Below are 10658 nucleotides of genomic sequence, written 5' to 3' on the forward strand. Positions count from 1 at the left end.
CAACAAGGAGTAGAATTACAATATCCAAGTACAATGACAATTGTGTAAGACATTTATGTATATTAATCATTAGATCAACTCAAAGACTGAGAAAAAAGTATTTACACGAGGCAAATAAAATCTGCTAAAGCAGAAATATGATTTACAGTATTAAATGCCTAAATTGCAAAGAAATATATATTGGACGAATTAGAAACACATTAGTAGAGCTCATGCAAACATGCCAGCAACAAATTAGGGATTCTAATGTCAGACAAATCTCTCTTAATGGTCATTTGGAAATATGCTGCACTAGTATTTTTAATATTCCTGTTTTATAAACATTATGACTGAAGTGAAGTTAAAAGAATGATAAAAGAAAGGAATTTTATTGAAAAGTTCAAACTAGTGAAAATATGAAAATCTGGCTATGCTGGAAATTAATTGACTCTCTCTCTCTCTCTCTCTCTCTCTCTTTCACACACACACTCACATACACACACACACACACACTCAAGCACATACATACAATTCTATATGCATACATACATTTATATGCTTTAAACTGCTAACTAGTGAATGCGTTTCAGTGTCTGAATCTATGTTAGGATGTGACATGAAGTGTGGGGTGGTGGTGGTGGTGAGTGTGTAAGAAATGGAGGTAAAAGCAGTATGAGAGAAAGAGAGAGATAGAGATGTATGCTAAAATTGCAAATAACATTTAAAAATAAGTGTAAGAGTGTGAAATGGTAATGAAATATTTTAGAAAAGAGGTGGTGCTCCAGCATGGCCGCAGTCAAATGACTGAAACAAGTAAAAGAGTAAAAGAGTAAAGATAATGATCTCACATGAAATGAAATTATCTTTCTAGCTAGGTCATATTACCTCACAAATCAAATCAGTGAATCAATCTCTTCACTCCCCACTCTCTCTCACTCTCTTTGTATATATATATATATATATATATATATAGGGGGTAAGAATGAGTGATAAAGAGAGTGATAGAAAAACATCACTCTCTTTATCACTCATTGTTACCCCCTCTTTCTCTCACACTTCCACTTTTCTTCTCTCATTTATCTACTCCACTGATTTTTCTATTTATTTATTTAGTTTATTATAAATTCAGATTCTAGAATTTTCTTCAAAGAATTTTGAATTAAAGCATTATTACTTGGTTCTGATAGAGCAGACACGTGATCAACTATGTTCCAGCCATGACGTGTTTTATATCAGGGACTATAATCTAGAATATTGACTTCTTTATTTAAGACAGTAGTGTGATTTGAGGGAGATTTGACTGTTATTTCTAGCTCATGAAAAGACTATTTCAAGACTCTATAACATGTTTGTATAATGGTCCTCTTATTAAGGGGCTAGCCAAATATATTAAAAGAGAAAGGTAGGGTGTAGGCCATTAGGACCCAGTTTATAACCAGTATTTGTGTAATCAATATTAAAGAGAGAAACTAAATAAAATATTGTGTGTTGCAGGAGACATTCTGATGATCAGTTTGTGACCGAAAATATAGACAGTGCCACAGACACAAGCAAATGTTCTATAGAAACCAGTAACGACAAGCTTCTGACAGAAGCAGGTGTTCTATAGTGTAACTAGTAATGGGAATGCACTGACACAGACAGCTGTGTGTCAACAGTCTGGAGGATTTTGGTAATGGGCTTTTGATTGAGTGAGAGGATAGATTCAATCACCTACTTAGCTGTCATGGATTGACCAGTGGTGAAGTATATTTACTGCCAGGGAGAGTTTTATAAATTTGACAGCTCTAACATGTTATGTGACTTAGAGTTCCATATAGTTCAGGATGTGTGTAATGGATTGTAATTGATTGATTGATTCTGAATGTGAAGAAATAGTAATGGTTTTGTAGAGACTGTGATGATTAAGGGTGTTTGGATTGTCTGTGTGTCAATCAAGTATACATGTGTGGGATGATGATAATCATAGTAGTGATGACAAAACTCTGCTTCTTCATCAGCAGTATTGGAATGGGAGGATATTTAAGATAATAGTTGGTAGTACTAAGAGTGGGATGATATTCAAGATGTACCTGGGAAATTGTAATTATTCCACTGAATGGGGATGTTCATTTAGTGAGAGATAAAATGAGATATAAGGATGCACTAGATGAGACAGAGTTAAACAGTTGCTAATCGCTAGACTGAGTACTGAGAGTGGTAGCAATAGCTGATGTATTTAGAGAAGTAATGGAGGGAAACTTTGAGCCAAAGTAACTGAAAGTCTTTACTGCTGATATCCAGAAGTGTAAGGTGAGTGATGGAGAGTGTATATTGTGTAGGCACCACATTTTGAAAAAAGTTTAGTGTACAGGTAACAGAGATGGGCCATAGATTGAAGCTGAAAGGTTCATGACTGAATGAGATGGATGGTTTGAATATTAAGAAGAATGTTTGAAATTATGATTAAGGCTCAAATTGACTTGAGTCTATGGATCAATGTTCAATAGTTGAATGTAAGTCATATTTGAAATTGTTTCATTGATTATTTAACCCTTTAGTGTTCAGACCAGCCAAAACTGGCTAAAAAGAATTCTCCTTTTTTTGTTTGAACTGGCCAAATGCAACCATATCTGATTCCTCTACGAAATTACTAAAAAAATAAACAAATCATGTTATTGAATTCTTGTAGCTTTGAGATTATACGAGATAAAGCCTTTCCCACCTTTATTAAAGTAAAAATACCATGAAAGTTTTGAGACTTCCTGGTTTTTACAACGCTTGAAGAGAAGTGTATATCTTAGTTTTTAATGATATGGTGTCAACAAGTAGCAATTCCGACTTCGAAGGTTTTACTTTTGATGTATACAAAATACAAATGAAAACAACAGTGATTTGTTTACGGACAAATCTGATACTGATATTTATGAATCTTTGTCGGACGAGGAAGATCTTGATAATGAAAGTGATAAAAATGATATTGAAAAAAATTATGGCAACATAGTTGAAGATTACTACCTCAACCACAATTCCTGATTTCACAGAAATGACTAGTCCACAACACAGTCTACCTCCAAATGCTCAACCATTGGTCTATTTATTTTTATTTTTACAGAGAAGTTTTTTTGAAACTGTCACAGAGGAAACAAATAAATATGCTCAACACATAATTTCTATTTGTGGAAGACCCGATCCACTATGGCAGCCAACTGATACAGCTGAAATGTGAGCTTTTTTTACTATAAACATTATGTTTGGTATCAAACTGCTTCCTCAACTGTGGAACTACTGTGGAGTCCTGATATAAGGTATGGTGATCCACATATCTCTAGCATTATGTCTAATTATAGTTAATTCATATATTGTTTATGTTAAAAGCCACAAGGTACCTCTATGACCATTTGGAATTTCAAATTCGCATCACATCTCAGTTACGTGAGGGCTTTACTTCCAGTAAGCACAAAACTGGGAGAAAAGCAAAATTAACTGAGGTGGATGTCAATAGAGAAAATATCGACTTCCATAAAGTGGAAAAAATATTAGTTTGAGATCTCATTTATGTGTTTGTTTTGCAAAGTGCTCTTGTGTAAAGGGTGCTTTGGACAGTTTCATGATAGAAATATGGCATAACTATATTTTGTTGTTTGATAGTAATACTATCATATATTCCTTTCATTTTATTACAAATAATATGTGAAAATGAGAAACACATATCAATTTTCAGTATGTTACATACCTGTATTCACCTTTGTCTCACCTGTTAATGGGTTTTCTTTATTAGATGCATTTTGTTATGTAAATGCATTCATTAAATTGTATAAGAATACATGGCCAATGGTGTATTGACTAGTAAAAGAGTTTTGTACTTTATTTTCAAAGAAAATGTTTGAATGAAATATAGTGAAAGAATAAAATCTTGTACCAATCATACTTGTATTTTTTAATTAATTCAAACTAATGTACCTCATCTTGACAAGTGGCAAAATTGTTGGCTGTGAACATCTGGGATAATTTTAGTAACAAATCTAACAGGTAAGATGCATTAAGAATTTCAATTTTAGTGTTTATCCATAATGTTATTGCATTTACACCTATTAATTAAATTTACCTGCCCATAAAAGTCAAATTTACCGAGAAAGATCAGCTAAAATTTCATAACTATAAATCACTGGTATATAAGCACCCAGTGACAACATTTCAAATTTATATGTAAAAAATTAACAATGTTACAAGCAAATATTGTGGACACCCTCTTGAACTTGAATACTTCAAAATAATGTGAACAAATAAGCATTACATTTGACAGATTAATCCGAACACTAAAGAGTTAATGTAATTTTGGCCTGCTAAGGGTGCTGCAATAATAATCAAAGGGTACAAGTATAGTAGTGAAGATGCTCTAATGAGAAGAACAAAGTATAAGTATGAATGGTTTGCAGCATTTATTTTTAATCCAGATTGTTCAGGGCTGAAATTCTGCCCAAATAGTATTTGGATTTTATTCCTTGAGGCTACATAAAAAATGAGTTGTAAACTGGAACTGACACATCTTTAGAGACTCTGGGCTCATCCTACCAGAAATTGATAAGCTATTTACTTAAGAAACAGAAATTTCAAAATAACTGCTGGGAACCTACTTAAACCATTTGCACAGATTATTATTAGCTGTCAGTGTCAATATTTAGTGAAGGTGGCAAACTGGCAGAATTGTTAGTCCCTGTTTACATTCTCAGTTCGAATGCCACTGAGGTTGACATCACCCATCATCCTTTTGGGGTCAATAAAATAAGTATCAGTTGAATAATGGGATCGATGTAATCAACTTCCCCTCCCATAAAATTACTGGCGTTGTTTCAATGGCTGACATCTATAAATATTGGTTTCCAATTTTGGCACAAGGTTGAATAAACATAGTTGTTTGAATCAACTGCAATGTATATGAATATTCCTTCATAAACAACCCAAAGGTAGAATAAATTAGTTTGAGAGGAGAAAGACAAGAAGTCAAATATTTTTGGGCAAAATCCGTCATTGGAAAGAGATGATTTCTCCTAGCCTCAAATAGATTGGGAGCTCATTTAAGAGCTTACCATTTAAGGTGGTGAACTGGCAGAATCATTAGCACACCAGGCAAAATACTTAGCAGCATTTTGTCTATCTTTACATTCTGAGTTCGAATTCTGCTGAAGTTGACTTTGCCTTTCATCCTTTCACAGTCGATCATTTTCTTGGCGTTAGAAATAGTGGTCAATAATTCTCTTATATTCTTATTACCTCTAAAGGCTAAAATAGGCGGCTGAGAAAATATCTCTTTGAAATGAGGATATTTTTGGTCTCGGTGCTTAAAAAATTTGATTTTAGACACAAAATCAAAATTATCCTGAATATAGGAATTTGAACTTTTTGCGACAAGGAGTAGAAAGCCATCCAACCATTCTGAAATCTTGACTGTACAACATTCATATCTGCTGCAAGTTGGGTGCATTGGAGGAAATCTTTCAAACTTTTTGTGTATTTGAGGGAGGCCATAAAAATACAAGTGTTCTTTTTTCTCACTGTAAAATTTTGGATTTGGCCTTATTAATGAAATTGTTTTCCTTCATTTCTAGAATTATTTCGTCCAGTTTCTCTCTGTAATTCTTCATATGAATTCCTCTCATGCAACTCTTCATATGAAGTTTTGTCATTTAAAACTTCTTCACAAACTGAAATATACTCACTTTTGTCCATAATTATGATAGCTCCTCCCTTATTCGCCATTTTAATAACAAAACAATTGTTTTTAGCTAGACGTCGGAGTGCAAAATATTGGGAATTTGTGAGGTTATTCCAGGACTTCTTTCCACTTGTTTTAAGGCTTTCTCTAATGCCTGTCTGACAAGAATCAAGAAATTCCAGTAGTGCTTGTGAATGTCCATCCCAAACATTTGTTTTTCTATCTTATTAATCTCAACACCAAAGCATTGTGTAACCATCACTGCCAAAAGTTAGGAGACTAAATAATTTTATATTCCTTTATTATGCTAGATATTACAAACTAGGCCATACTAGAGCATTACCTGCCTTTAAATGAGATCAAGGTTTGAACAGGTGGCAGTCAAACAACTATTTACATGTGTTACCCTGTTAATGCTTAATGAGGCATATTTTACCAGCTATAAACGTTCTCTGAACTGAATCATCCCACCTTATTAGTGTGACTGGTCTTAGTGAGTTTTCAGTAGTTACCTTATCTGATGCTAAGCATGGGGCAAATATCTAATTGCCATACTAGACTAATTACTATGACTTTCAGTCTCAAACCAAAGAAACTTAACAGCAATAAACTTGATTACAAAATCCTGCTGCAACTGATGATTGAAAGGTGAAGTTGATTTCAATGAGAAGTGAACTTAGTACATAAAATAAAAGAAGTACATAGTGTACTACTATTCTAATATCTGAATATCTGACATTCCTTCAACTTTACCATTGAATTCCTGTAAAAACGGACATGAACATGCAGTGAGCTTCATTGAATAGAGCTTCAACTTCTGGTTAACCAAGTTGGTTCTCTGCTTCCAATTCTTGACTTTGGCTATTTCCTTTCACTGAAGTAATTATGAAATACGTGAATATCGTGACAGTCAGTACCTTCCGTCAATAAAAAGCAAAAAGAAAAAAAATTGTACTGCTATTACAAATGGACTTGCAGAATACAACAGGAAGCCAACCACTTTACTCTGCTTTCCTTGAAGCTTAGTTAACTGAGATAAGGACATAGTGCAAGCCACAACAGAATCATAGTAAGCTACACTAGTGAATAAATAGGTTTTTATAGCTCATATTTTATTTTGATTTTTTTTTTTTATTGTTGGTAAAGAAAAAAATGTCATGTGGAATAAGTGGATTGGAGAACTGTCTAAGCATTGCTTACTTTCTGAAGAATTCTTTTCACTGCTTATTGTGAAGATATTTTAATATGAAAGAAAATAAATAAATAAGAAACAGAAAAGAAAATGTCAATGATCCAATCAGTTTTGGTGAAGGTAATACTTTAACTAAACACACCTCACTTTCTCACTCTCTCATTTCTCTTTTTTACCCTTTCTCTTTCTTCTTGCTTACTCTTTCTCTCTCATTTCTTTCTTTTACCCTTTCTCTTTCTTCTTCTTGCTTACTCTTTCTCTCTCACTTCTTGCTTTTACCTCTTCTCTCTCTTTCTCACTTTCTAATCTCTCTTTTACACTTAATGTCTTTTATTCAATGACAAACTTTTTGGAAGTATTATTATTTTTGAGATAAGAGTTTATAGTATGTATGTTTATACATATGTATGTATTTGTGTGTGTATGTATGCATGCATGTCTGTACATATAATTGTTTTTTAGAGAGTCGTTGAGGATTGTGGAATAAAACAACTGAATTAATGAGTGGGATAGATATTCAAATGTACATATGTACATAATTGGTAGTGCTGATGCATGGCCATAGTTTTTGAGTTGGAACACATAAAGGAATGTGTGCATAAATGTGTGTAAGTATCAGTGTGAATCTATGCATATATATGTATTTATATTTGCATATGTATATGTATGTATTTATGCCTGAGCATGTATATGCACATGTGTATGTATTGTATATACAAAAACAACTACTTATATTTTATTTTCTAATGTTGATGATTCACCTCATTGTAATTGCATTCATTCAAGTGACAACAGATATGCAAACACATAAAAATGTAGACATGTTGATAGGTTGATATGCAGATAATATATATGTAGACAATGTAATATGTATTCCCCTATGCTTGAATGCCACTCACATTTAAGCTTGCTATCTTCTTCCCCCAACAGACTCATTGTATTTGTCCTACGTCTCCCCCATTTACTGGCTCTTCCCTGTGCCTTTTCTTTTTACACCATGTGCATTATGTCTTGCTCTTTACCTGTTCATCAAAGTTATTTTTACTTAGTGGAATTTGTCATCTTCTTCATAATTGCTGTTGCTTCTCCTTCGTGGAGTTAATCAGCTTATTACCTCCATCTGATCATTCTGCTAAACTCCTTTCACATTTTCCACTGTTGTATAATTTTTAACAATTTCTTTTACTTTTTCTCTTTTCACAAAATCCATATATTTTCCTCTTTTTTTTTTTCAAATTTTAGTTTGAACCTTAACTCTTTGTTAAGAACATTTTCACACTCTGATATACTTTTGTTATACCCTTGCACACACATCAATAACATATTCCACATTACTCTTCCCATCACATGTACTCCATGAATATCTTTATTTTCTTACACTCACACATGCTTTCTCCACTTACATGCTTCCATACAACCCACTGAATGATAACTCATAAACACTCTAACACTCCACATCTCAACTAACCATCTCCACCATATTTCCACATTTGCACATTTTTATACTCATACATGCATGACGCAGACATACATATCATTCCTTACTTATAGTTGTTTCCAGGCGCAGATGCACTCTCAAATTTGTATTTACACAGCCTACACTTCATCTCTTCATAATACCTCCCCATAGAACCACATTCTCACCTGGTTTTTCACCCTTCACCAATTTTTCACAGACTGTTTTTTCCGTCTCCCTTCCTCTATGCCTTCATGTTTCTTCTTCTAATGTCCAAAAAGTTAAGGCACCTATTTCCATGAAAGCTAATACCATATGTCAGGCTTTTTCCTTATCCTGGTGGTCCTTTTACTGTTCATAATATTTACACTATATATGCATGCATACATTTATGAATGACCTGGGTATGACATTAAACTGCATTCAGTGGTGAAATTCTAGTGTGGGAATTCTGTAGTTGTAAGGAGAATGAAATCCCCCCTTAATTAGCATTACTATTAGGTTGTCAATAAAGTTCTTGTGGAATTTTTAATTTTGGTTTTAAATGATGTATTTTCAAATTAATTTTCATTAAATTACTTTGACATTATATATCATTTTAAAGCCCATTTTGCGCTTTATCTAATCATGTTACTCTTTTTCTTTTTACTCTTTTACTTGTTTCAGTCATTTGACTGTGGCCATGCTGGAGCACTGCCTTTAGTTGAGCAAATCGACCCCAGGACTTATTCTTTGTAAGCCTAGTACTTATTCTATCGGTCTTTTTACGGGTACGTAAACACACCAGCATTGGTTGTCAAGCGATGTTGGGGGGGGGGGGACAAACACAGACACACAAACATATACACACACATACATATATGTACATTTATATATACATACATACGACGGGCTTCTTTCAGTTTCTGTCTGCCAAATCCACTCACAAGGCTTTGGTCGGCCCGAGGCTATAGTAGAAGACACTTACCCAAGGTGCCACGCAGTGGGACTGAACCTGGAACCATGCGGTTCATAAGCAAGCTACTTACCATACAGCCACGAATAATTAGGCCATTTTTTCCTGAACATTGAATACAACATTGACAAAAAGCAAATTCACACAATTTTCTTATTCCATTTCAAGCTAGGCCGAAAAGCTGCTGAAACAGCTCGTGATATCAATGATGCATTTGGCCCAGGAACCACTAAGGAACATACAGCACAATGGTGGTTCAAGAAATATCGTAGCGGTGACAACAGTCTCAAAGGGGATAAGCGTAGTGGTTGGCCACTGGATGTTAACAACAATCAATTAAGAGCCGTAGTCGAAGTCAATCCACGCACAACTGTTCGAGAGCTTGCTTCTGAATTAGACGCAATGTATACAACAATTTCTAACCACTTGAAAGAGATTGGAAGAACAAAAATACTTGAGAAATAAGTGCTGCATGAATTGAACGACAACCAAAAAAAAAAAAAAAATGCCATTTTGAAGTGTTGTCTTCCCTTCTTTTATGCAACAAAAACAACCTGTTTCTCAACTGGATTGTGACTTACAATGAAAAGTGGATTCTTTACAACAACCGGTGATGCTCAGCTCAGTGGCTGAATGCCAACGAAGCTCCATGGCACTTCCCGAAGCCAAAGTTGCACCAAAAGAAGGTCATGCCGACTGTTTGGTGGTCTGCGGCCAGTCTCATCCATCACAGCTTTTTGGTTGTAGGTGAAACCATTACGGTGAAGAAGTACTGTCAGCAAATGGATGAAATGCATAAGAAACCCCGACAACAACAGCCAGCATTGGTTGATAGAAAAGGACCAATTCTTCTCCACAACAGCGCTCGGCTGCACGTCGCACAACTGACCTTGCAGAAGTTGAATGAATTGGGCTATGAAACTCTGCCTCATCCGCCATACTTACCAGACCTCTCACCTACCGACTACCACTTTTTCAAGCACCTCGACAGCTTCCTGCGTGAGAAATGCTTCAAAAACCAAGACGGTGCCAAACATGCCTTTAACGACTTCATCACAACCAGAACACAGGATTTTTATGCTACTGGCATAAATAAACTTGTTTTGCATTGGCAAAAGTGTGTTAATTCTGATGGTGTTTATTTTGATTAATAAAGTTTTGTTTGAGCTAAGATATATGCATCTGAATTTAAAGGTTAAAAACGCAATAACTTTCTTGACAACCTAATAATTACCAATCTGCTCTGGAATGGTAGTACTTGTTAGAATCCCATCTATGGGTTAAATAGATTTCCCAAGGGTAGAGAAGGCTCCCATCATTTTTGTCAAAGCTGTGGGGAAGGCAGCTCTTCTAGGAGAAAGATATTCTGACATAAAACTGG

General features: G+C 34.6%; 1 pseudogene; it reads left to right on the forward strand.

Annotated features, from left to right (window-relative positions):
• The first annotated feature begins 634 nt into the window (after positions 1 to 634).
• Positions 635 to 10428, forward strand: LOC149134473 (histone-lysine N-methyltransferase SETMAR-like; annotated as a pseudogene).
• The last annotated feature ends 230 nt before the right edge of the window (positions 10429 to 10658 follow it).

Source organism: Octopus bimaculoides, chromosome 8 (genome assembly GCF_046866305.1).
Source record: "Octopus bimaculoides isolate indiv1 chromosome 8, ASM4686630v1, whole genome shotgun sequence".
In the NCBI taxonomy this organism is placed as follows: Eukaryota; Metazoa; Mollusca; class Cephalopoda; order Octopoda; family Octopodidae; genus Octopus; species Octopus bimaculoides.